Below are 26,581 nucleotides of genomic sequence, written 5' to 3'. Positions count from 1 at the left end.
CTTTCCTTCCCCTCCCCTTCCCCTCTCCTTCCCTCCCCTCCCCTTCCCTTCCCTTTTCCTTAAAATGTTCTGATGCTGAGAGTGTCCAAGCATCACCAGAGATCTAGAATAGATGCTGAAAAGAAGACAGATATTGGAATCTATCAGATATGGGGTGGACTCCAGGCTCTGCCACTAATTAGCTGTAGGACCTTGGGTGAGTTCTTTAATTTTTCTCAGTCTCATTTTCTTCAACTCTAAAATAGAGTCATGATCTATACAGATGGTTGGTTCACAGGCCCATGAAAATGTTTATGAAGTCTAAGGCACCATGGCTGGCTCAAATGTGGTGTTCAGTTAACAGTTGTTACAATGCACAACACTAAGTATATCTCTACTGGGGAAAGAATGTGGGGTAAAGAATGAGTGACTTAGATTTAGACCTGATTCTACCATTTAAAAACTGTGTGATGTCAGATAAATTATTAAACTTTCTAGGCCTCAGTACATCATCTGAAAGAAAAAGAAAAAAAGCAACGGGGGTGGGGGGAAACCATTAGGAATTTATTCTTCACAAGACAGCAGAAAGTAATAAATGTAACAGGGCCAGCCATTGATTTGGAGTGAAGTTTCCAAAACCCAATTGGAAAGAATTCTGAAATGTGAGAATAGATGGACCTCTTAAAGTAATCCATAATTTTATAGGTGAGAAGATGGAGAAGTGTTTTGCAGAAATGTTGGAACTGGGTCCCCCTGTTTCGGGTTTGTGTATTCATTGTCTCTTTACCACAGAGCAACATCAAGGTTTCATCTTACATCCTCTCCTGGCTACTTCTCAATCCTCTGCTGGTCCATACCAGCTCATATCCTTTCCCCCACTCCTGTGCTGGGCCCTAAATGAATTTCGTGCTTTCAGCTCACAGCAGTTATCATTGAAATACTTCAAATACCCCAACAAAACACATGACTCTCAAGGTTGGAAAACTAGGAAATTGATCTGTTCAAAGACTTCGTTGTCATTTTTCAGTTTTTTTTTCCTAGAGTGCTTTTTTTGCTTAAAAAAAAACAGTGGATTTAAGAAGTATATTTGTATTTGACACAGTTTTTCAGGTGGAAGACCTTGATAATTAAGCTGACAGTGTGCAGATACAATGAATAATCATTGTAATGTCAGTGAGACTAAAAAAGAGTATCTTGGGGCGCCTGGGTGGCGCAGTCGGTTAGGCGTCCGACTTCAGCCAGGTCACGATCTCGCGGTCCGTGAGTTCGAGCCCCGCGTCGGGCTCTGGGCTGATGGCTCAGAGCCTGGAGCCTGTTTCCGATTCTGTGTCTCCCTCTCTCTCTGCCCCTCCCCCGTTCATGCTCTGTCTCTCTCTGTCCCAAAAATAAATAAAACGTTGAAAAAAAAAATTAAAAAAAAAAAAAGAGTATCTTTCTCTTCAATGACCCTGGCCTGCACCCTTAACCCTCCTTTGTGAGGATCACCTGATGGAGGTTTTAAGACTAACTATAACTAGTTTGTTCTTTGCAAAGAACCTTTTGTGGGGTTTTTCCCCCTCATATTTATTTCTTATAACAAGTCTAGGGAGATAGCCCTTATTTTCCAGATGAAATGATGGGATCAGGCTTCCCAAGGTCACATTGTATAGCAGAACCCAAACCCCAGATTTTCTGCATTACAAAGCAAGTGCTTTTACTGCTCTAGCCAACTTGGCTATCTTTTGGACACCATAGTGATTAGGATCTTAGATGAGCCCAGGAAATGGTGAAAACTACTCCACAAAACTCCCTTCTGATGTTCAGACTGAATGTCTACTCAGGAAAGACTTCTCAGGTCAATTAATTACTTTCACCTATGACTGAAATAGGTCTCTAAGAAGAATTCTTACTAACTCTTCTCCCTGTGGTTACTAGTAATCTCCTTGTTGTTAAATCCAGTGGACCCTTGTCAGCCTTTCTTCTAATTTGACACTTCTATATCATTTGAAACTCCAGATCCCTCCCTTCTGGAAGTTTTCTCATTCCTTGCTTTTCATTGATTACAACATAGTCTTTCTGTTTATTTTTCTGTTTGTTTTTCCTTTTTTCCTCTCTGGCTGTTCCTGAATCTGTCTGCTTTCCAGTTTTTCTTTCCCCACTCACCCAGTAAAAGTTGGTGTTGCCCAAGAGCCCACTTTCTCTTTCATCTTAGTTCCAGCTACTGTCTGTAGGCTGATGATTCATAAACTCTAGCTCTACAGCAAACCTCTCTTCTGAGCTTCAGACCAGTTTATTATCTAGCTGTCTTCAGAACCTCTTCTCCATGAATGTCTCCTATTTTGTTTAGATGCATCATGTCTAAAACTGAGCCTATTATCTTTCCTTATAATGCATTTTTCCTTTTATCAGTTTGTAATCAGTACCATCATTCACCTATTCCCTCAAATCAGAAACATAGGAGTCCTTCTTAATACTGCTTTTTCTTTTGCCTTCTAAAGTCAGTTACTAAGTCCTGTCTTTTTTTTTTAATTGTGGTAAAATACACATAACATAAAATTGTTTGACATCTTAAACATTTTAAAGTGTACAGTTCAGTGGCATTAAATACATTCAGATTATTGTGCAAGCATCCCCACCATCCATACATAGAACTCTTTTCATTTTTTTTTCTCAAAATTATTTAAATTCTAGTTGGTTAACATATAGTATAGTATTAGTTTCAGGAGTAGAATTTAGTGATTCATCATTTACGTGTAATACCCAGTGTTCGTCACAAATACCCTCCTTAATACCCATCACCCATCTAGCCCATCTCCCACCCACCTTCCTCCATCAACCCTCAGTTTGTTCTGTCTTTTGTAGCCCCCTTTTCCCCTGCCTTCCCATATGAGTGAAATCATGGTATTTGTCTTTCTCTTACTGACTTATTTGCTTAGCATAATATACTGTAGCTCCATCCATGTCATTGCAAATGGCAAGATTTCATTCTTTTTGATGACTGAGTAATATTCCATTATTTGTGTGAGAGGGTGTGTGTGTGTGTATCTATACACACACACACACACACACACACACACATATATCTGTATATACCACATCTTTTTAAAAAAAAAATTTAATGTTTATTTTTGAGAGAGAGAGAGAACATGAGTGGAGCAGGGGCAGACACACACACACACACACACACACACACACACACACACAGAATCCAAAGCAGGCTCCAGGCTCTGAGCTGTCAGCACAGAGCCCGACATGGGGCTTGAACTCACAAACTGTGGAGGTCGGACACTTAACCTGCTGAGCCACCCAGGCGCCTCCTATACCACATCTTCTTTATCCATTCATCAGTCGATGGACACTTGGGCTCTTTCCATAATTCGGCTATTGTTGATAATGCTGCTATAAACATTGGAGTGCATGTACCCCTTTGAATCTGTATTTTTCTTTTTTTTTTTTAAGTTTATTTATTTTGAGAGGGAGAGAGTGAGAACAAGTTGGGGAACAGAGAGAGGGTGACAGAGGATCTGAAGTGGGCACTGTGCTGACAGCAGAGAGCCCGATGCAGGACTTGAACTCAGGAACTGTGAGATCATGACCTGAGCTGACGTTGGACACTTAACCAACTGAGCCACCCAGGCACCCCGTCGAATTTGTATTTTTGTATCCTTTGGGTAAATGCCTAGTAATGCAATTGTTGGATCATAGATTAGTTCTATTTGTAACTTTTTGAGGAACCTCCATACCATTTTCCAGAGTGGCTGCACCACTTGCATTCCCAGTAGTGTAAGAGTGTTCCCCTTTCTTCTCATCTTTCCAACATCTGTTGTTTCCTGTGTTGTTAATTTTAACCATTCTGACAGGTGTGAGGTGGTATCTCATTGTCATTTTGATTTGTATTTCCCTGATGATGAGTGATGTTGAGCATCTTTTCATGTGCCTGTTAGCCATCTGTTTGTCTTCTTTGGAAAGATGTCTATTCATGTCTTTTGCCCATTTCTTCTTCTTTTTTACCCCCCCAAGTTTGTTTGTTTGTTTATTTGTTTAGAGAGCATGAACAGGGAAGGAGCAGAGAGAGAATTGGAAGCAGGCCCTGCACTCAGTACAGACGTGGGGTTCTCTAGTACTTACAACCCTTTAATGATACTTCATTGTCCTTTGGTTGAATTGAAAACTCCTTAGTTTGCAAGAGAAGGTTTTTATGACCTGACCATTCATATCCCTCCAGCCCATTTCCTGCTCATCTTATGTATCTGTATTTTCCAAGTGGTGGCTGGTATTATGTTTTTATTTAGAGCTATAATTTCACTAGAGATCATCAGGGCTAATCCTCTTCTCAGGTGAGGAACCTGAGGTTTCATAAGTGCCTAAGGACAACACCTATTACAGTTCACCATGAATTCAATATCTGATTTACCTCTCTCTTCCTAGTACTCAGCCCCTGGCATGCCATGAATATTGACTAAGTATTTTTTAGTCAGATAGATGAACTAACCGATACCAAAATTGGAAGTAGAACCCAAAACTTTGACAGCTAAACAAGTTTTCTTTCTATTCACCTTATGCTGCTTTTTAATTTCCAAGGCACTTATGTGTAAAACATCTGGCATACAGTTATGCTCTTATTAGGTAGTAAAACATTAGTAGCCATTGTTATTAGTCATCATTATGGGCATACCTTATTTTATTGTGCATTGCAAATAGTGCATTTTTTACAAACTGAAAGTTTGTGGCAACACTGAGACAAGCAAGTCTTGACACCATTCTCCCATTAGCATTTGCTTATTTCACGTTTCTGTGTCACATTTTGGTAATTCTTAAAATATTTCGAACCTTTCCATTACTATATTGTTATGGTGATCTGTGATCAGTGATTACAGCTTGCTGAAAGCTTAGATGATGGTTTATATTTTTTAGCCATAAACTGTTTTTAATTAAGGTTTGTACATTGTTTTTTAAGACATAATGCTATTGCACACTTAATAGACCACACTATAGTGTAAGCATTACTTTTATATGCACTGGGAAACAGAAAAGTTCGTTTGGCTCACTTCATTGCAATGTTCACTTTATTGGAGTGGTCTGGAACTGAACCTGCAGTATCTCCAAGGTGTGCGTGTATATCACCAGCACCTGGCACAGTGACTTAGTGCAGAATAGACTTAGTGAATTTTGAAAGAAGGAAGGGAAGACGAGAAGAAAGAGAGAAGTTAGTAGCCCTCTGTCATGGCAAGGAGAGTCTGGGACAGGTAGCCAATGTGGAAGAGATTGTTCTTGCTTTGTAGGTGAATGAACTGAGGCCCAGAACATTTAATTTGGATCATCTATTGTGACTGGTCAACCCCTCTGTATGGACTAAATGGAATAGGGAGATTTTTCTACTTATGAGTTTTGTATAGATAGCACAGATCTTCAGAGGAAACAAACTTGGTTTATAGCAAATTTTCTTTTTTCAAACAATGATAGTTGAAGTCTGATGATTCCTTTGAGCTTCTTAGCAAGGAAGAGCTGTCCTCAAACCTCCTAATGTTAACTATGTAGTCAGCCTTGGACAGGCTCATTTTGGGTCTTGGCTTCTTTGGTAACAAAGCCACATTTGACTTTTAAAAACAAAAATTGGGGGCGCCTGAGTGGCTCAATCGGTTGAGTGTCCAAGTTTGGCTCAGGTCATGATCTTGTGGTCTGTGAGTTCGAGCCCCGCTTTGGGCTCTGTGCTAACAGCTCAGAGCCTGGAGCCTGCTTCGGGTTCTGTGTCTCCCTTTCTCTCTGCCCCTCCTCCGCTCATGCTCTGTCTCTCTCTCTCTCTCTGTCAAAAATAAATAAACATTCAAAAAAATTAAAAAAAAACAAAAATTGACTCACCAATGACAGATATCTTCTGAAGCTTGAAAAAACAGGGCCCACAAAACTCCTGATAATAATAAGAGGTACAATACTTTACAACTTAGAAAACTTTTTACCATTTGTAATTTCATTGAGTCCTTACAACAGTACTATGGGTAGAAATTTTTATTTTTTATTTTTTTTAATGTTTATTTTAGAGAGAGAGAGAGAGAGAGAGAGAGACAGACAGACAGTGTGTGGGTGGGGGAGGAGCTGAGGGAGGGAGACAGAATCTGAAGCAGGCTCCAGGCTCTGAGCTGTCAAAACACCCAGGTGCCCCTAGAAATTTTTATTAAAACATCCATTTTATAGGTGAAGACTCAGGTTAATAAATATGTGCAACTTTATGCTGTTAGTAAATTGCAGCGATGCTCTTCCTATTCCACCAAGCTGTCAGGCAAAGCCTCTCTGGGTTTTGGAGAGAACACAAGAAGTGAGTGTGTCTGCCTCTGATACGTAATGTGTGATGTCAACACAAAAAGCAGATGGATTAAATCTTGTCTGGGCAAGAATCATGCACTTTAAACTAATTTGCTGTTGGCTTATGACAGATTTACTTTCCTGGATCACAAAATGATTTCCCACTTCTGTAGAAAAGATCAACCTTTTCCCCCAAAGAAAGAAGTGTTGGTTGTGGTGTTGGATTATTATTTCCTTGCTCCTTCTTGGCTTCCTGTTTTCTGTAGTTGTTCATTTATTTCATGTCTTTCTAGACTGTGAGCTCTTTGAGCAGCAGTCCTGTACCTTCTGTGCCTAGAACAGAGCAGTTAGTTACTCATTAAATATTCATTGGATTAAGTTATTTATCATTATGTTTATATTATAATGTTACTCTTGCTGTTGATAATTATTATAGTAATAATTACCATTAATGACTGTCAGTGCAGTGCCACACACTTTACAGACATTGTCTCCAGTTCTCATAATAACCGTACAAGGGAGAACTGTTATCCTTATACATATGAGGGAATAAGGTTCAGCTTATTAAGTAACTTGCTGAAGGTCATGTAGCTTTTAAGTGTCACCTTAAGTGAAATATAAGTAGACTTACATTTTTTTTTGCTTTATTGTTGTAAAATATACATGAAAATTACCATTTTAGCCATTTTTAAGTGTATAATTTATTGGTATTAAGTACCTTTACAGTGTTGTGTGACCATCTCCACTATTTCCAGACTTTTTCATCATCCCAAACAGAAACTCTGTGTCCATGAAATAATAATTCCCCATTCCCCCCTCCCTCTAACCCTTGGAAACCTCTAAATCTCTGTCTCTATGAATTTGCCTATTTGAAATATTTCACATAAATGGAATCATATAATATTTGTCCTTTTATTTGGTTTATTTCATTTAGCACAATGTTTTCAAGGTTCATCCATGTTGTAGCTTGTATCGAGATTTCATTCCTTTTTATCACTGAATAATATTCCATATAATGTATCTGTCACATTTTGTTTATCCATCTGTTTCTTTAAATCCTCTGGAATAAACTTCAGCCCAGGGAGGTTGGACCATGGCTGCAAGCCTCTGCCAGCCCCTCAGCCATCAAAGGCAAACTCGTAAACCCTGTATTTGGAGGACAAGGTCCTTCTTGCCCACCCTAGATGAAAAAACTGACACAAGGAGCTTAAATGACTTTTCCAAGGTTATAAAGGATTTCATTAGTTTTGCCAGGCTTTAAAGACCCTCCTCTGACCTCTATCTTATGCTGAATGAGGGGAAGACCTAGAATAAATAGTTTCTTTATTTTGGCTCACTTCCCTCATTCAAAAAAGTAGGAGGTTGCCTTAGGAGCTGTTAAAGGGAAAGATAAGCCAAGTGGGTGCCCCTTTCCCCTCCGGTAGAGATCTGTTCATGCCCATTTTATGTATTAGGCTTCTGGATGAGGTTTTGTTTGACAAAAAGGGTTCTGCTGCTACAGTAGGGAGCTAAATGAACTGCTCAAGATGAACTCTGACCTTCTAATTCTCTTACACACCCTGTTCTTCAAAGTGTGAGATTATCAGCTTTGTGAAGACAACACATACAGTGTGTCTTTTGTGTGTATTGCCCCTCTATTGACTCCCCACCTTAACGAGCACAGATTAAGAAGGGGAAAGACAGACATGTAAGTAGACAGTTACAGCACACTGAGATAAATGCTGTCGCAAAGGGATGTGCCATTGTGTTCCAAGAGTCTAACCTAATAAATAGATGTACAGATTGCTATGAAAACTTGGTGGGTATGTGGGAGGGGCCACAACTCTGGCAGAGGTTGTGTCAGGAAAGGCTTCTGAGAAGTCAGGCATGGAACTAGGTCTGGAAGCACGAAGAGAAGCCGAGTTCCAGGTCTGCTGCTAATGACTCAAGACGCTGGAGCAAGGCCTGCCCATCTCTCTTGCCTTGCCTTGCCTTCCCTTCCCATCCAGGCTGAGGGGCTTAGATATGTTGTTTAGCAATTTGCCTTCCAGCTCTAACATTCTGGGCATTAATCTATAAATTTTTGTTAGCCTTCTTTCATTAAAACAACTGGCTAACTCATTCCCTTAAACTATTTCTTTTGCTTCTTGAACAAAATTTTCTGTGCCCCTTCTTGGAATCCCTGGTGTTGATGAAGATTTCAGAAACAGGGAAGATGCAGTCAGCTGAGAACCCTCTCCTATAGTGACTGTGCCTTCTATCATCTCAGGGCTTCTTGCCCCAGAGCTCCTGACCTTCTTGGGCAAGATCAGTAGGAAACCTTGAAAGCCTTTTCATAAGTGTCCTCCTATGAAAGGTCGGATATAACCATAGTCACCACTAGGGCCCTTGTCCTGCTGATTAAGCTCATGCACTTTAATTTCATTTTCTATTAGTTACTTATGGTTCTTAGTCAATGAAAATATAATTTTGTGGCTGTGACTACAGCTGAAAATTGGTGAAATATCGATAAAGGACTTGAATTTTTGGCCGTGCTACGTAGATTCTCATTGGAATGATGACTTTTGTTTAATGTAGTGGGGAGAGTCTCTGCTAGAAGTCAGAGACCTGAGTTTGACTCCTGGTTCTGTCTCTAACTGAAAACTTAAACAAATCACTTTATTTTGGAGGACCTTAGTTTCCTCCTCTATAAAGTAAGAATAATAATACCTACCTTATCTATCACTTGTTTGTAAGACTTTAAGGAGATAATTGATCAGTAAGAGCTTTTTAAATGAGACAAAGCTAATTAGGAGTGAGCTGCTGGGTCCATGATTGTTCTTATCCTGGGGGTTAACTCCTTGGGCAGACTGAGGCCAGGGAGGCCTGGAGGTTGATGAGACTAGCTACTTTACTGGTGCTGAAATTCTTTTTTGAAGGGAACTCCCTGGCATATGGGGGCAAAATTGGCCTGCTTCCTGGGAGTTCTACTTCCCAAGGAATCACAGGGTTTCTGGGGAGCAACTGGAAAAGTCCAGAGCTTGGAAAAAAGGGATACTTGGGTAGAGAGGACACCTTTATCTACCCTAGACACTACAGAGTAAGTTGGTTTCTCCTGTGGAAGGGTTAGTAATAACTAACAGCTATCTTTTATTACCAATAATGGTTGCTGTTTGTTGGTCATCCATTATTGGCCATGCACAGTATTTTAGAAACTTTCCTACCCAAGTGTACTTGACATCAGAGAACAAATTCATCTCTGAATCAGTGGGGGAATATAGCCCAGAGCGGATCTCCAAGGTTAAAAATTACTTGAAGCCCCTGCATTATCTTCAAACTGCATAAGAATTTTGTCTTAAGTCACCATTATATAGTCATAGTTGTTTTCTGTACAACAGATAATTTAAATTGTTTACCCTCTGGTATAATTACCTTACCAAGAAAGTACACTATATTTGCTCATTTACCCTTTAGTATACTGTTGAGTACCCACAGGGGTTCCTGTGCCCAGTTTGAGAACTGTATCATCATTATTTTAGTTAACCTTTATTTTCCAAAGTTTTTATTGATATAGACACAAGTTAAGGAAGATGGAAAGACTTGTCCCTATCACAGAGTAGTGGAGCCAGAATCAAGTCTAAGTTTGGATATTCCATTCTCTTAATCACTGAGTTACTTGTCTATATTATTTACTGCCTTAGAATTGTTTATATTTCTGGAACACTTATTCCTCTCATAGGCAATTACTGTGTCCTCAGTGCTTAACATAGTGCCTAATTCAAAGTAAACTCTTGGGGCACCTGGGTGACTCAGTTAAGTGTCCAGCTTTGGCCAGATCATGATCTCGCAGTAGGCAGGTTCGAGCCCTGCGTCAAGCTCTGTGCTAACAGCTCGGAGCCTGGAACCTGCTTTAAATTCTGTGTCTCCCTCTCTCTGCCCCCCTGCCCCGAATCATGCTCTGTCTCTCTCTCTCTCAAAAATAAATAAATGTTTAAAAAATTTTAAAAAAAAGGACAAAGTAAACTGTTGATTGGTTGAATGATTAAATGGCAAATGATCAAGCCTCTAATAATGAAGCCTTTTCAGAGGTCCATAAGTATCTGGCAAATTGACCGCAGAGTTTAGAATAAATGTTTTTCTCTTAACTCTTCTCTAAACCAGTGATGCACAGTTAGCTCTAAGCCAGTACTTCCACACAGAAAATGATGGTATTTGTAGAGAACTCTGGATAAACAGACAAGGCCACGAGGGAGTTCCTGTGCCCTACTTCCTTCCCAGACACCCTATGTGCTTAAGGAATCAGTGTCTCAATTCACCTGTAACCCATTGACAGCTCCTGAGCTACCATGAATGGTATCTAAGAATTATCTGGTTTTTATTTGTCTTACCATTTCCCCAGTATACACTCATACACATCCTATCTGCTCCATCTTTGTACCTATCCATCCCTCATCATTGCTGTCATGAACACAGTTGTGTTGTGGAAAAAGGTTGAGAGTTTGGACCAAATTGTGGCTTTCCAAAGTCTCTGTGACCTCTGTGGCTTCTAAGTATAGTCCCAGGTGTAGGAATTTGTTAGAGATGAGAATTATTAGGCCCTACCCCAGACCTCTGGAATCAGAAGCTCAGGAGGTAGTTCCCAGCAAGCTATTTTCACAAGCTCCCTAAATGATTCTGATGCTCCTATCTGCCATCTAGTAACTGTTCAATAAATGACATTCTCTTCTCTCCCAGTTCTTTGAGGTTATCTAGAAATCTTGCCATCATTAATTCCATAATTTCTCTGAGAAATGCCCTTTGAGTTCCAAACAGCTTTAGAACAGAGATCATGTGTCATCTGTGACAGGGGTGGCTGGCCCCTTCTCAGACAGATTGGGAGGTCTATGAACAGGCAGTCTAAACCCTGGATATGGGAATAGAAACTACAGCTTCCAAGCAGGATAGCCAGCAATCGTATCTTTTTCCCTGCACATGTTAGGAAAACTAAATAATTGGCCCCTAAAATTGGCTTTAAAAGGACTCATGTTGGGTGAGGTCAAAAGTGTGATTACTTGAAAATTGCTCTGCTGGTGGGGAAGGTACTTGAATTTAAGTGTCTAAATCAGATTTTTGCTATTACTGCTCTCAGCAGGAAAAGAGGCAGAAAAATCAATAGTCCGTGGTTTTGTTTAAGCTACAAAACCACACTTCTTGCCTCCAAAGGTCTCTGGCTTCCAAAGATTTCGTCTTTCACTGTCACCACAGGTGCTGTCACGATTGTAAGTTTATGCTGAGTTCCTTGAACTCTGTCCTCTTATGTGTGTATGGTAGGCGGCCTGGAAGCTTTGTGGTACCATGAGATAGGTAGGTATGAGCATCCAAGACCTGGCTCCAGACCTTCCTTCCCTTTTCCCTCCTTAGGGTAGACCCTGAGCTGGGAGAATTGAATTCAGAAATGCAGACAAGAGGGCTGGACACAGTGTCCAAAGGGGTGGCCTCTTCCTGAGCAGCTACATTATGATTTTAGGTTACTGGCAATCCTTGAGTTTCCAGAGGAGCTTGGAACTTTGAAGAAGAATGCTGAATGACTGATATTATTTTAACCATTTCATCATTTGAGTACCCATTCCCTAAGAAGTCCAATGCTAAGTGTTTCTCATATAGCTTAATGGTTAAGGCTGCTTATTTTGAGTCTTAGCTCCATCATTTGATTACTTTATATCACTTATACAAAGTATAAGTGCCTGAAGTATAAATACCTGAAGATGCTACTGGAAAACTTGACTATTTGTAGCTTAAACAAAGTATATTTTTCTTACATAAAAAAAAGTCTGGAGGTCAATGACTGATGGCATTGATTTATTAGGTCAGTGATTTCAGGGCCAGTATTCTGTGACTCTTTTGGCTTTCCTCTTTTTTTTTTTTTTTTTTTTAAGTTTATTTATTTATTTTGAGGGAGAGAGCAAACAGGGTAGGGGAAGAGAGAGAGAAGGAAGAGAGAGAATCCCAAGCAGGCTCCTCATTGTCAGCACAGTGACCAGTGCAGGCTCGAACCCACGAACTGTGAGATCATGACCCAAACTGAAATCAAGAGTGGGAGTTTTAGCACTTTTTTGCACCTGTTGGCTTTCCCCTTTTGATCTAAGATGGCTGCTATAGCTGTAAGTATCATGTCTGTGATTGAGGGAGGAAAAAGGGAGTATAGAGGAACATCAGTAATGTTTGTCCTTTTACTAAGAAAGCAAAGGCTTTCCCACAATTCTCTCAGGAGATTTCTGTGTAGATCTCGTTGGTCAGAATTGGGCCACATGGCTAATTCTAAGTTCTGGGAAGGCTGGAAAAATGAGTTTTTAGCTTTGCCAGCCTGAATAGTCAAAGAGCAGAGGGGGCTGGGAATGAGCATTGGGTTAGCTCACCCACGGTCTACCACAGTGGCCTCAGCAAGTAAATGGCTTCCCTGGCTGGTTTCCTCATCTATAAAATAAAGATAGTAGTAGAACCTACCTTATGAAGGAGCTGTGAGGGTTAAATGACATCAGTGTAAAGTGCTTAGCATAATACTTGACACATAATTAGTTATAATATTGTTTTATTACTAATATTATTTCAGCTTCATAAAGTAATTGTTATTATCCCATTTTACATAAGAGGAGGCTGAAGGTCTGTGAGTGGAATAACGTGCCAGAATTCAGAGTCTGAAATGGCAAAACTGGTTTAGAGCCTATATCTGAATCTAAATTCCACACTTCCTTTTTCTGCACTGCGAGTTGAGTCAGCAGGGAAATGGAGGTTGTTTGATGAGTCTGCCTTGGCACAGCCAGGGCACTAGGCACACACTTGGTGAATAGAGTGTGAAGGCAACTGAAAAAAATAGATTTGGACAGTGAGAGCCCCAGCAGAAACCCCTGTCGGTGACATATAAGGACAAAGAGAACCACAACTTAGGGAGTTATCACAGGACTGATACTAGATCCACCAAATTGGGGGATGAGAATTTGAGAAAACCAATTTGGAAATATAATTTGATAAGAGCTATAAGAAAAGCCAGTTGTGGGGGGTAGTCAGAAGGGGCTCCTACTCTAGCCTCAAGGGAGGAAGGTCAAGGCAGACTTTCTGGAGAATGAAATAAGGTGAAGGGCAAGGGAAGGACAATGAAGCATTGAAGACATCCTGAACAGTGACCTAGAAGCAGAACAGTCAAATGGTGTATGCTAGAACAGCTTTGGGTTTGGTGTTGGTAAAGTGTAAAATGCCAGGCCAGAGTTGCCATGAGGGGAAATGGGACATCTAGATGGATAGAAGACTTGGAGGATTATTATGCCATGCTAAGAACTTTGCAACTTTATCCATAGCAATATCTTTATCCTTCTTTGGATATTTGTTTGGAACTTTTATTCTTGGCCACCAGAATGGTTTAGGCATGATGGATAGATTGGCATTTTCAAAAGATCTCTCTGGATATGTGCAGAGAATGGATTAGAGGGAGAGAAAATGGAGGTTAGAACACACGTTAGGAGCTCTTTAAAGAGGTCAGTCGAGAGACCTGAACTAAGGGTGGTATTTAGGATGGACAGGAAAAGACACTCTTGAGACATTTTTAGAGAGAACACTATCTGGCATACAGTAGACATTCAGCATTTGTGGAATATGAATTAATAATTTAGGACTTGATACTGGATTCAGGAAGTGAGGGAGAAGGAAGAATCAGGCTTCCTCTGACTTAGGTGACAGGTTGCATGGTTATGCCTTTCACTGAGTTCTCCAGAGTACCAGGGCTAGCATATGTCTGGGAGCTTTCCTTGTAATTTCTCAGGTAATTTCCTCATAACCCTTTGGGAATCCCCCTTTTTCCTAGTGCTGGGACTTCTAAACCCAATACGTGTTGGTAATGATGGGGCAAGATAATGCTATTCCCGTTCTACAGATTTGGAACCTGAGGTGCAGAGTAGTTAAGTAACTTGCCGAGGTACTCAGTTAGCTTACAGCATGTTGCCTGTTAGAGCATATTGCCTTTATGTGAGACTCTTGAACTTCCCATTGTAATTTCAACTGATTATAGGCCATAATAAAATAAGCAATAAAATTCAGAAGATTAGATTGATCTAATTACTCAGCTGTTAAAATGAGGCCATGAGTTAATCATAATTCAATGCACCTTCTAATTCAATCCAATAGTGTACAATATCATTTGCATTATACAAAGAAAGGTCTACTGATGCCTCTTTAGTGTTTAAAGGAAGAAATAAAATAACTCATAAAAATAGAATCCACTATTCCTTTACCCTTATTCTTCTTTATTAGATAGATCTGGTGTCAGTCTTGTCACTTGCATAACTGTGAACCTCAGTTTTCTTATCTGTAAAATAGAGGAGATTTTCATTTAACAGTAGCTGTTATTTTGCAGACACAGAAATGGAGATTCAGAATTTGATAAGGATTATAAGGGTCTTACCCGGGTCACACAGTACTTTAGTGGCAGCTCTAAACAAAAAATATGTTGAAATGGAAGCATTTTGGGGGGAATCTTTGAAGACATGTTCCATATTTCAGCTTATTTGAAAACCCACTCCTGGTGTGCATGTCATACCATCTTCTACCTTCTTCCTTTAGGACCTCACTCGTGAGCTCATAAGTCTCTAGGAACATCAGTCTTAAATTTGTAGAGCCCAAAAAGAGTTGTTAGGACATTTTTACATAAAGCTGGAAAACATAAGTATCTGAATTCTAGTCCTGGCTCTGCCTGAAGGATGAGTAGCAGTTATTTGGAACAGATGAAATATCTAACCAATAGGAGATTAATGGAACCTACCTAAGTGTCCATTAATATAAACATTTTGTGGTTTCTGTTGTTATTTTTCTTTATTTCCAAAACAATGTGCTCATTTTAGAAAACTCAGGAAATACTGAATATGAGAAAAAAAAATCCATAGTTCATCTGATCCAGAGACCATCACTGTTAACACTTTGGTATATCTTTTTTTTTCCTAGAACTTGTAAAATAAGCACACATACACATTATTTTTCAATAAAAATGAGATTATATGCTGTGCACTGTCCTGTAACACCTAAATTTATTTAAGGAAGTTTGAGTTGTTGGGTTATTTAGATTTGTCTCATAATGCCCTGTTGACAGACATTTAGGTTTCTTTAACTCTCACTATTAACCAGTAGCACAAAGCAGAAATAATAGACTGAAAATGAGTGAGAAAAATGCAAAAATGTGGGGATACTTTCATTTATAAATTTTTTTAAAGAGACAAAAATGCTTTATAATGTATAAAAGATTGTAAGTATACATAAACACAACAGTACACAAAAAATTACCTATATTCAAAGCATAGTGACTGGTTCGATGTTTGCATAAAGAGCCACACTAGGTAGGATCTTGCTTTTGTCCAGTTTGTGTTTGGCCAAGCAATAATAGGTTTAATCACCAGGAGTCATGTAAGGGGGAGGGAAAGGCAGGAGGTAAGGGACGTGATTGAGGATCTAGAAGATTTTCATTAAATAAGACCATTTAGGGAACTTTTAATGAAAGGGATAGGGGTGGGGACTAATTTATTCAAGTACTTACTACTCTGTACCAAGTTTTATGCTAGGTATTTTGCATGCTAAGTCTTAATTTTCTACCCTGTAGTATATTATAGCCCTGTGTTCTTGAGGCTCAGGTAAAGAGACTTGCCTATGATTTCATGTCTGGTTAGTGGTACACTGGACTTTTGAATCCACGTTTGCCTGCCTTCAGAGCACCTGTTCTTCCTGCTGGACTATGATGGCTCCCATAAGAGAGCCAGAGCAGGAGATTCTTTCTCCCGATTCTCAGAAGGAATGAGTCCTTTCCAAAAAAAAATTCCTATGGATCCTCTTACCTCCTTAGGCTGTCATCTCCTCTCTTTTCCTTTACTGTCAACATCTTTACTCACTTTTCAACACAGCCTGCTGTTCTGATGCCTTCATTAAATCTGCTGTATATAAAATAAAAAGGCAGATATTGCCATACTGGATTTAAAAAAAAAAAATCAGGATCCAACTGTATACCGTCTACAGGAGATACCACTTTAGATTCAAAGATACAAAAATGCTGACAGTAAAAGAATGGAAAAAGATAATGTAATAGCAACCATAAGAAAGCTAAAATGGTTATACTAATATCAGACAGAATAGACTTTTTTTTTTAAATTTTTTTTCCAATGTTTTTATTTATTTTTGGGACAGAGAGAGACAGAGCATGAACGGGCGAGGGGCAGAGAGAGAGGGAGACACAGAATCGGAAACAGGCTCCAGGCTCCGAGCCATCAGCCCAGAGCCTGACGCGGGGCTCGAACTCACGGACCGCGAGATCGTGACCTGGCTGAAGTCGGACGCTTAACCGACTACGCCACCCAAGCGCCCCATCAGAATAGACTTTAAAACAAACCCCCCAAAAAATGTTACTGGAGATAAAAAGGGATATTTTATAATGATAAAGGGTCAATCCAGCCTGAAGATGTAATGGTTACATATGCACCTAACAATAGAGCCCCAAAATACACAAAACAGAAGGTAACAGAAATGAGGAGCAAAAGAGATAATTCAGCCGTTATAGTTGGAAACTTCAGTACCTCACTTTCTTTGACCTCACTTTCTTTGACCACTGCATCCTGCTGACTTCCAGTACCTCACTTTCAATAATAGATAGAACAACCAGACACAAGATCAACAAAGAAATGGAAAATTTGAACAACATTGTATACCAATCATATCTAACCAGTATCTGTAGGACAGTCCAACAGTAGAATATAATTCTTCTCAAGTACACGTGAAACATTCAGGATAGACCATATGCTGAGCCATAAAACAACTCTCAATACATTTAAAGTATTGAACTCATACAAAATATGTTCTCCAACCACAATGGAGTGAAACTAGACATTAAAAATAGAAGAAATTTAAGAAATTCACAATTATGTGAAAATTAACACACTCCTAAATAACAAGTGGGTCAAAGAAGAAATCATGAGGGAAATTAGAAAATACTTGGAATGAATTAAACACAGCACACCAGAATTTATGGGGTGTAGTTAAAGTGGTACTTAGAAGGAAATTTATAGCTGTAAATGCCTGCATTAAAAACAAATAATTAATTCACCCTAACATATTGGGGGGAAAAAAGAGCAAACTAAACCTAAAATAAGGGAAAGGAAGGAAATAATAAGGATTAGAGCAGAAATAAAAGAAATTTAAAAGTAGAAAAACAAAGGTGTCTGGGTGGCTCCATTGGTTAAGTGTCGACTTCTGAGTTGGCTCAGGTCATGATCTCTCAGGATCATGAGATTGAGCTCCGTGTGTTGGGCTCTGCGCTGGGCAGATTCTCTCTCTCCCTCTTCCCCTCTCCTGCTCTCTTGCACATGCTGTCTCTCTCTTTCAAAAGAAAAGGAAAGGAAAAGAGAAAAGGAAAGAGGGGAGGGAGGGAGGAAATAGAAAAAAAAATCAATAAACTGAAAGTTTATTGTTTTTCAGCAGATCAACAAAGTTGGCAAACTTTTATCTAGACTGATCAAGAACAAAAGGGAAAAGACTCAAATTATTAAAATCTGGAATGATACAGGAGACTTAACTCCTGACTTTACAAAAATAAGGATTATAAGGGAATACTATGGACAGTTGTATGCCAACAAATTAGATACCTAGGTGAAATGGACATATTACTAGAAATACACAAATTATCAATGCTGATTTATGAAGAAATAGAAAATCTGAATGGACTTAATAACAAGTAAGTGGAATTAGTAATAAAAAAAAAAAAATTCCCCCAGAGAAAAGCCCAGAACCAGATAGTTTCACTGGTGAGTTCTGACAAACATTTAAACAAGAATTAACACTAACTGTCCACAAACTCCTTCAAAAATAGAACACTTTCTAATTCCTGTGAGACTAGTTTGTGTTGTCTTGATACCAAAACCAGACAAAGACATCACAAAAAACTATAGAACCAGTATCCCATTTGAATATAAATGCAGAAGTCCTCAACAAATACTACCAAAATGAGTCCAATAAGTTATAGAAAGGATTATATTATACACTGTGACCAAGTGGGATTTATCCCAGGGGTGCAAGATCCATTCAGCATAGGAAAATCAATCAGTGCAGTGAGTGCATCATATTAAAAGGTTAAATGACAAAACCCACATAATCTCAGTAGACACAGAAAAAGCATTTGCCAAACTCCAGTACCCTTTAATGATTAAAAAAACAAAACAGAACAAAGAAACAGCCCAACAAATTAGGAATAGAAGGGAACTTCCTCAGTCTGACAAAGGACATTTATGCAAAACCCATGGCTATTACTACACTTAGTTTTAAAAGACTGAATGCTTTTCTTCTGACACTGAGAATAAGACAAGGATGTGCAGTCTTACCCTTTCTATTGAACACTGTATTGGAGGATCTAACTAGGGCAATGGGGTAAGAAAATGAAATGAAAAGTAAAAGTATTTGTATTTGCAGATGATGCAATCTTGCATGTACAAAATTCTGAGGAACCCACAAACTGATAGAACTAATAAATGAGTTCAGCAAGGTTATAGGATACAGGATCAATATATAAAAATCAATTGTATTTCTATAGTTATAATAAACAACCCAAAAATAAAATTAAGAAAACCATTCCATGTACAGCATTATGAATTTATAGCAAATGAATTGAATAAAAGTACTTAGGGATAAATTTAACAAAAGAAGTGTAAAACTTATACTTTGAAAACTCTAACATGTTGAAAGAAATTAGGATCTAAATACATGGAAAAACATCCCATGTTCATGGATTGAAAGACTTAATATTTTTTAAGATGGTAATAGTTCCTAAATTGATCTACAGATTCAAAATAAACGCTATCAAAATTCTAGCTGGTTTGTTTGCAGATTTTGACAAGGTGTTAATAAAATTCATGTGGAAATTCAAAGGACCCATATTAGCCAAAACAATCTTGAAAAAGAACAAAGTTGGAGGACCCACACTTCCCAATTTCAAAGCTTATTAGAAAGCTACAATAATAAATGTGGATTTATTGTGATTTTTGCCACAATGTGATTTTGGCATAGGAGTAGACATATGCATCAGTGGAATAGAATTGAGTAGCCAGAAGCCAGCTGTCACATTTATGGTCAATGTTCAACAAGCATACCAAAAACAATTCAATAGAGAAAGAATAATCATTTCAACAAATGGTGCTGGGACACTGTATATCCACATATGAAAGAATGAAGTACTTCACATGATACGCAAATATTAGCTTAAAATGGATCCAAAGCCCTAAATATAAGAGCTAATACTATAAAACTTATGCAGGAGAGCTTGGAGGTAAGTCTTTGTGAGCTTAAGATTTGGCAGTGGTTTCTTAACTATGTAACACCAATAGCACAAACAGCCAAAAGAAAAAAAATAGACAAATTGGAATTCATCAAAAGTAAAAAGTTTTGGGGGCACCTGGGTGGCTCAGTCGGTTAGGCATCCAGCTCTTGATTTTGGCTCAGGTTATAATCTCACGGTTCATGAGAACGAGCCCTGCATCAGGCTCTGTGCTGACAGCGTGGAGCCTGCTTGGGATTCTCTCTCTCCCTCTCTCTCTGCTCCTGCCCCTCCCTTGCTTGTGTGCACTCTTCTCTCAAAATAAACATTTAAAAAATAAGTTAAAAAAAATAATAAAAGTAATTTTTTTTAAAAAGGGGAAAACTTTTGTGTTTCAAAGGACATTCAAGAAAGCAAAAAGACAGCCTACAGAATGGGGTAAAATATTTGCAGATCATCTGTCTGATAAGACATCTAGTTATAGATTGCACCTAGAATATATCAAGAACTCTTAACAACTCAATAATAAAAAGACAACCCAATTAAGAAATATGCAAAGAACCTGAATAGATAGTTCTTCAAAGAAGATATACAGATGGCTAATAAACACATGAAACAGTTCCTACATAATATCAGGGAAATGCAAATCAAAACCACAATCAGATAGCACTTTACACCCCTAGGATGGCTGTAATCAAAAAGTCAGATAATAACAAGTGTTGACAAGGATGTGGAGAAAGTGAAAACTCATACTGCTGGTGGGAATGTAAAAAATGGTGTAGCCACTTTAGAAAACAGTCTTGTCAGTCCTCAGATGGGTTCCTGTCTCTGACTGTGCTCGTATTGTTCTTTTGGTTTTATTTTATTTGGATGTCATTTCTCTTATCTTTGCCTGCCAGAATCCTGCCACCTCACAAGACCCACCTCAAAAATCCAGTTTCCCAATTGCTAGGTTGTATATCTTTATCTGGTATTGCCAAATTGCCCTTCAGAATGCTTTTACTGATTCCCATGGTTTTAGATCCTTCCCAACACTTGCTATTGTGAGACTTTAAAATTTTTGTCACTCTGATAGGTGTGAAATGATATTTTATTCCATGTATTCACATTTTGCTGATTACTAGTATGATTCAACATCTTTTCCCTTTCTCCTCCTTTTCCCTAGTCATTTTGAATGATTTCTTCTGTGAATACTGTGATTAGATGTTATTGGCTTATTTTCATTTCCTTGTTGATTAAATATGAGTTTTTTACTCTGGATACATTTGTTACAAATATCTTTTCTCTGTACTTGTTTTTTAACTTTGTTTAAATTTTAGTGAGTTAAATTTATCAACCTCTTGTGGTTTTTCCTTTTGATTTCATCTAAGAAATACTTTCTAATCCCAAATTCAAACTATACTCTCCTATTTTCCCTAATAGTTTTAAGTGTTTTTGTTGTTGTTGTTGTTTTAATATTTAAGTTTTTGGTCTTTCTGGAATTGGAGAAGTATGAGATGGGGATCAAATTTTTTCTTCACATGGAAAAAGCAAGTATTTTATGTTTTACTGAATTTAAACAAGATCTTCCCTTTCCAGATCTCTTAAAACAGCATAATAGAATAAAAAAGTGAATTGACATGGGAGGAAAATGAATTTATGGACTAAATCATCAATTTGCAAAATTTCATCTTGCTCTTTTATTTCTTTTTAGAAAATAAATACAGGGAGGGTGGGAATCACTCACCAAACAATCTGTAAAGTATTGAGACCTCCCTTCATAGATGCCAAAAAAAAAAAAAAAAAAAAAAGCAGCAGCACACTCCTGGAGTGGAGATTGAGACAGAATAGGCCATCTGCTTTCCATTAAAATTTCTCCCATACCCCATGCTGACAGGGAGGGAGCTTTGGAGATACTGTTAGATTTGTAAAAGAATTAAAATAAAATTTTTTTTTTTAACGTTTATTTATTTTTGAGACAGAGACAGAGCATGAACAGGGGAGGGACAGAGAGAGAGGAAGACACAGAATCGGAAGCAGGCTCCAGGCTTGAACTCACGGACCGCGAGATCGTGACCTGAGCTGAAGTCGGACGCCCAACCGACTGAGCCACCCAGGCGCCCCGAGATTTGTAAAAGAATTTTTTTTCCCTTCAGAAACAGCACACACTTGGCCTTATGTACTTACCTAAGGAACAATTTTATTATTAGTTTTAACAATCTATTCTTCCTCTCTCTCTCTCTCTCTCTCTCCCCCCCCCCCGCCTCTATATATATAATTTATTGTCAAATTGGTTTCCATACAACATCCAGTGCTCATCCCAACAGGTGCCCTCCTCAATGCCCATCACCCACTTTCCCCTCCCCCCCCCCATCAACCCTCAGTTTGTTCTCAGTATTTAAGAGTCTCTTATGGTTTGCCTCCTTCCCTCTCTGTAACTTTTTTCCCCCCTTCCTCTCCCCCCTGGTCTTCTGTTAAGTTTCTCAGGATCCACCTATGAGTGAAAACATATGGTATGTCTTTCTCTGCCTGACTTATTTCACTTAGCATAATACTCTCCAGTTCCATCCATGTTGCTGCAAATGGCCAGATTTCATTCTTTCTCATTGCCAAGTAATATTCCATTGTATATATAAACCACATCAAAAAAAAAAAAAAAAAACACACATCTTTTCCATTCATCAGTTGATGGACATTTAGGTTCTTTCCATAATTTGGCTATTTAACAACCTATTTTCTTATCTTTTTTCATTGATGATACTGCTTTTGCACTAAAGGCATGCCATGTTAAACCTGCTCTGGCTTTAGCAGCCTCCTTCTTCTAGGGCTCATCCAGGATGAATGACCCACACAGGTTACTGGCTTTTTAACTAGAGGGTAAGTCCTCCCTGGAGATGCAACACAGGTCAGAGCACAATTTATTACTGGATATTTCTCAGAGGGAGTTGCCTTGCCCTAAACTGGGAAGAACAGTGCCTTACTTACCACCCTTAAAATTCCATGGGGCTCACTAGTGGGAGTCTGGGTGGGTAGGCCTTGCCAGTGTTTAGGCTACCTCAAATTCAAGTCTGGTGGGCAGGTCCAGAGCTAGCCCTGTAGAACCGCTGTCTGTGTAGACTGACCTGCAGTCTCGCCAGGATAGCACTCTAAGCAGCCAGGCCTCCCAGCTAGGAAGAAAATCAGATTCAGGCTGTTTTCTGGAGCCAAGAGATTCAAAAGCCCATTTGATTTATTTTCTTTCCTTCTGCCTATTAAAAGAAGCAACAAAAAGCCTATAAAACTTGCAGTTAGAATGTTTCCCATCTTGCTTTGTAGGCTTTTGCCTCACAGCAGGAAAAGTGAGGTTTTGCTCTAAGGATGGTATTTTGTAGGCTGTGTCTCCTAAACATCTTTGTTGTTGCCCATTTTCCTCTTTATCCCATCGCTACTGTTTTAGCTTTGCCTTTGGACAATTGCAGTAACTTCCTATCTGGTCCTTCCCTCTGATCTCACCCACTCTGAACCTGTTTACAGTTGCTGCTGGAGTAGGCAAAACACAAATCTGAAACTCTTGGTTCAGAATCCTCCAGTGGATTCTTATTATTGAGTGATAAATTCTTTCCCTAAGCCTGGCATTCAGATCCCTTCACAATCTGTTCTCAGTCTACCTTCTTATCTTCATTTCTTGTTGCTTTTCCCTACACACTATAAACTCCAACTGTACTAAACCATTTGCCGTTTCCCTAGTGTGGCATACGTTTTCATGCCATCGTGCATGAAGGGAGTATCTATTTCTTTGTCCCCACTCCTTCACACCTCTGACAAACTGCTCCCACTCATTGTTCAAGGCCAATCAAATGTTCCTTCTTCTAACAAGTCATTCCCAGCTTTCCCAGACCTGTTCTTCACTCCTTCCTCCGCATTCTGGTAACACTCCGACATTCTCTCATTATATGTCATATAGATTACCTGTAGATTAATATAAGTAGCTATATTATTTCCCTATTAAACTTTAAGTTCCTCTGTAAGGAACCTTACATCCTGTTAGCACAGAGTAAGCATTTGGTAGATATTAACTATGCTGATGGGTAATGATGAAGAAATCTGGATTAAGTTACTTTTGGCCTTCACTGACTGCACATCACCAGCATCTTAATACGTCAATTATTTTTCAAAAATTTTTAATGTTTTATTTACTTTTGAGAGAGAGAGAGAGAGAGAGATGGAGTACAAGTTGGGGGGGGGGGGCAGAGAGAGAGGGAAACCCAGAATCTGAAGCAAGCTCCAGGCTCTGAGCTGTCAGCTGTTCTCTCTCGTGAACTGTGAGATGATGACCTGAGCTGAAGTCAGATGTTTAACCAACTTAGCTACCTAAGTACCCCCCCCCTTTTTTTTTTAAATTGGGGAAAACCCATCAGCAGAAGACTGAACAAGGCAAGAAGAAAGTTGAATTGCTTTAAGGGAAGGGGATTTGTAAATTGAAGTCTGGCCAAAGGTGGGCAATCAGGATGGAGAAAGGGTTGAAGGAATTGGATCTATTGGATTTAGACAAGAGAAGATTCAGGAAGAATATCTGATACCTTCATATCTCTGGAAGATTGTCCTGGATCAGAAGGAACATACATATTCTTTGAGAACCAGGACCAGTAGCTTGGAAGCTTTTCAGGGTCAGATACCTTATAAGCCAGGTTGTTAGCCAGTGTGAAGAATTTCTTAACTTTCAGAGCTCTCCTGCAGGAACTTTGACTGCCTAAAGGGCTTCTGAGCATACCATCATTAGAAGAGTGTGCCAGCAGGGGCCATGTGGCCAGCTATGAGGACCATTATAAAGGATATTCTTGTACTGGGTGGCAAATTGGACTCAATCACCTCTAATACCTCTTCTAACTCTGTAATTCAGTGCCTGTGTGATGCTTTTCTTTAAAAAAAAAAAAAAATTTTTTTTTTATATTTATTTTTGAGAGAGACAGCACAAGTGGGGGAAGGGCAGAGAGAGAGGGAGACAAAGAAACCGAAGCAGGTTCTAGGCTCTGAGCTGTCAGCACAGAGCCCAGTGTGGGGCTCTAACCCACAAATCGTGAGATCATGACCTGAGCTGAAGTCTGGTGCTTAATTGACTGAGCCACCCAGGCACCCCTCTGATGCTTTTCAATAGCACCAGTATGACTTACATTAGTATGCTGAGTGGGAATAATAGCTGTTGTGTTGTGTTGTGTTGTGTTTTGGGTAACTGAACCATCTTTGACCAAATTGAGTAATTTTTTGTTTTCCCACATTATGAAGCTAAAACTTGTTGGGGGGGTGGGCAGCCAAATCCCAAGGTTTGTGTTGAGTAGACTCATGTTTTGAGGAGAGGTAGGGAAGTTGGTAGAAATGGACTTTGTCTCACTCAGCAGGCCTGGATTCTGTCTCCACTCTGTTCACAAGCTATTTAAGGTAAGTCTAAGATATGTAAGATAAGTCTAAGTTTCAGTATCCTTATCTCTAAAATGGGATTGCTAAGGTATTTCATGGAGTTAGTGTGAAGATTAAATTAGATAAAGAAGGCCTGACATAATGCTCAGAACATAATACAGATTCAAAATTATATTCTTCCTTTTACCCTCTTTTTTATTTTGAGAGAATTAAATATTTTTTGTTTGGGTTTTGGTCACCAGGCCTTGAAGTGAAGGGGGTGGCAGTTTTTTTCTTTTTCATCTTGAGCTGTAGACCTAAAATGTCTTCATTGCATAAGTGTCCCCTGATCACAAAGACATAATCCTCTTTGTCTTCCTAAGCCAGGGAGTTAGTTTTCCACTAGCCTTTTGATACTCTTGCTTTCTTACTTCCTAAAGATCAAGTCATTTTAGAAATAGTCCTCTGATTTCTCTTAAAAGCAATTTCTAATTTCCATTTTAATCGAAAACTAGCTTTACATTTCTTCAGTCCTAATCCTAGTGACAACAAGAGGAAGGGATTAGATTATATTGACATCCATAAAGCAATTAAAATGTACACATCAGAATCCCAGGAAACCTGATCACTACTATAGCTTTTGGGATACAAAGGAGAAAAGCTCATTTTTTCTGTTTATTCTCTTTACTCCTGACCTTCAAAGAATTTAACTAAAGAAGGGGCAGACTTCCTTCCAAGGACCAAATCATAGTTATTTGACAGGTGTGGAAAAGGCATTATTGCTTTCAGGATTCCCTTTCCAGTAATACCACTGACTTGCTGAAAAATCTTATCCAGAAAGACACTTCACCTCTCCAAGCCTCTGTTTCCTGTTCTACAAAATGGGGGAAATAGCATTAGTTTAGTTTTGTTTTAAGATTCTATTTTTAAGTAATCTCTACACCCAATGTGGGGTCTGAACTCACAACCCCAAGATCCAGAGTCATGTGCTCCACTGACTAAGCCAGCCAGGTGCCCCAACATTAGTGTTGTTTTGAGGCTCAAATGAAATCACAGGTGTAAAAAATATCTTTGTGTGAGCAGTGGGAGAAATGTACATGGTGTATTATTTGAACTCAATATCTTTACCCCTGATGAGTTTCCACAGATCCAGGTAGCTTTGGGGGACCAGGACCTGGAATGCATTCTGCTCCCTTGGGTCTTTGAGGGTCAAAGGGAATGTCTTTGGAGTGTGCCAGGAGACTTCCAGCAGGGAATAGCTGCATACCAGCAAGTGCTACTGTGGACTAAGTTTATATTCTAGTGGTGGGAGACAGATGGTCTCCCCTAAGCAAGTAAATATATAGTATGTCAGGCTAAGTGCTGTGAAGAAAAACAAAGCAGGATAAGAAGCATAGAGAGTAATGAAAGTTGAGAATACTATTTTAGAAAGAATATAAAATCCTTTGAACAGAGTTCCAAGGAAGAGGGAATACAAAGAGTAAAAGGCTGAGATGGGAAAATGCTTGACACATTAAGAAGAGCAAGGATGGGGGCGCCTGGGTGGCGCAGTCGGTTAAGCGTCCGACTTCAGCCAGGTCACGATCTCGTGGTCCGTGAGTTCGAGCCCCGCGTCGGGCTCTGGGCTGATGGCTCAGAGCCTGGAGCCTGTTTCCGATTCTGTGTCTCCCTCTCTCTCTGCCCCTCCCCCGTTCATGCTCTGTCTCT

The 26,581-nt window shown here is 39.2% G+C and overlaps 1 protein-coding gene and 1 long non-coding RNA gene across 6 annotated transcripts in view; one reads left to right on the top strand and one right to left on the bottom strand.

Annotated features, from left to right (window-relative positions):
* FAM168A (family with sequence similarity 168 member A) overlaps positions 1–26,581 on the top strand; it is a 192,126-nt gene that overhangs the window by 132,023 nt on the left and 33,522 nt on the right. The window lies entirely within an intron of this gene.
* Positions 6,376–16,358, bottom strand: LOC121039255 (uncharacterized). The gene is made up of 2 exons (XR_005794659.1): positions 14,478–16,358; positions 6,376–6,591 (listed from the first exon to the last, which is right to left on the bottom strand). It is a non-coding gene; the product is annotated as an uncharacterized LOC121039255 (long non-coding RNA).

The sequence above is a fragment of the Herpailurus yagouaroundi genome, unplaced genomic scaffold (assembly GCF_014898765.1).
Source record: "Herpailurus yagouaroundi ecotype Mexico unplaced genomic scaffold, PumYag 180, whole genome shotgun sequence".
Lineage (NCBI taxonomy): Eukaryota > Metazoa > Chordata > Mammalia > Carnivora > Felidae > Herpailurus > Herpailurus yagouaroundi.
Note: the sequence above shows the minus strand (reverse complement) of the source record. Positions and strands in the feature narration are given on the sequence as shown.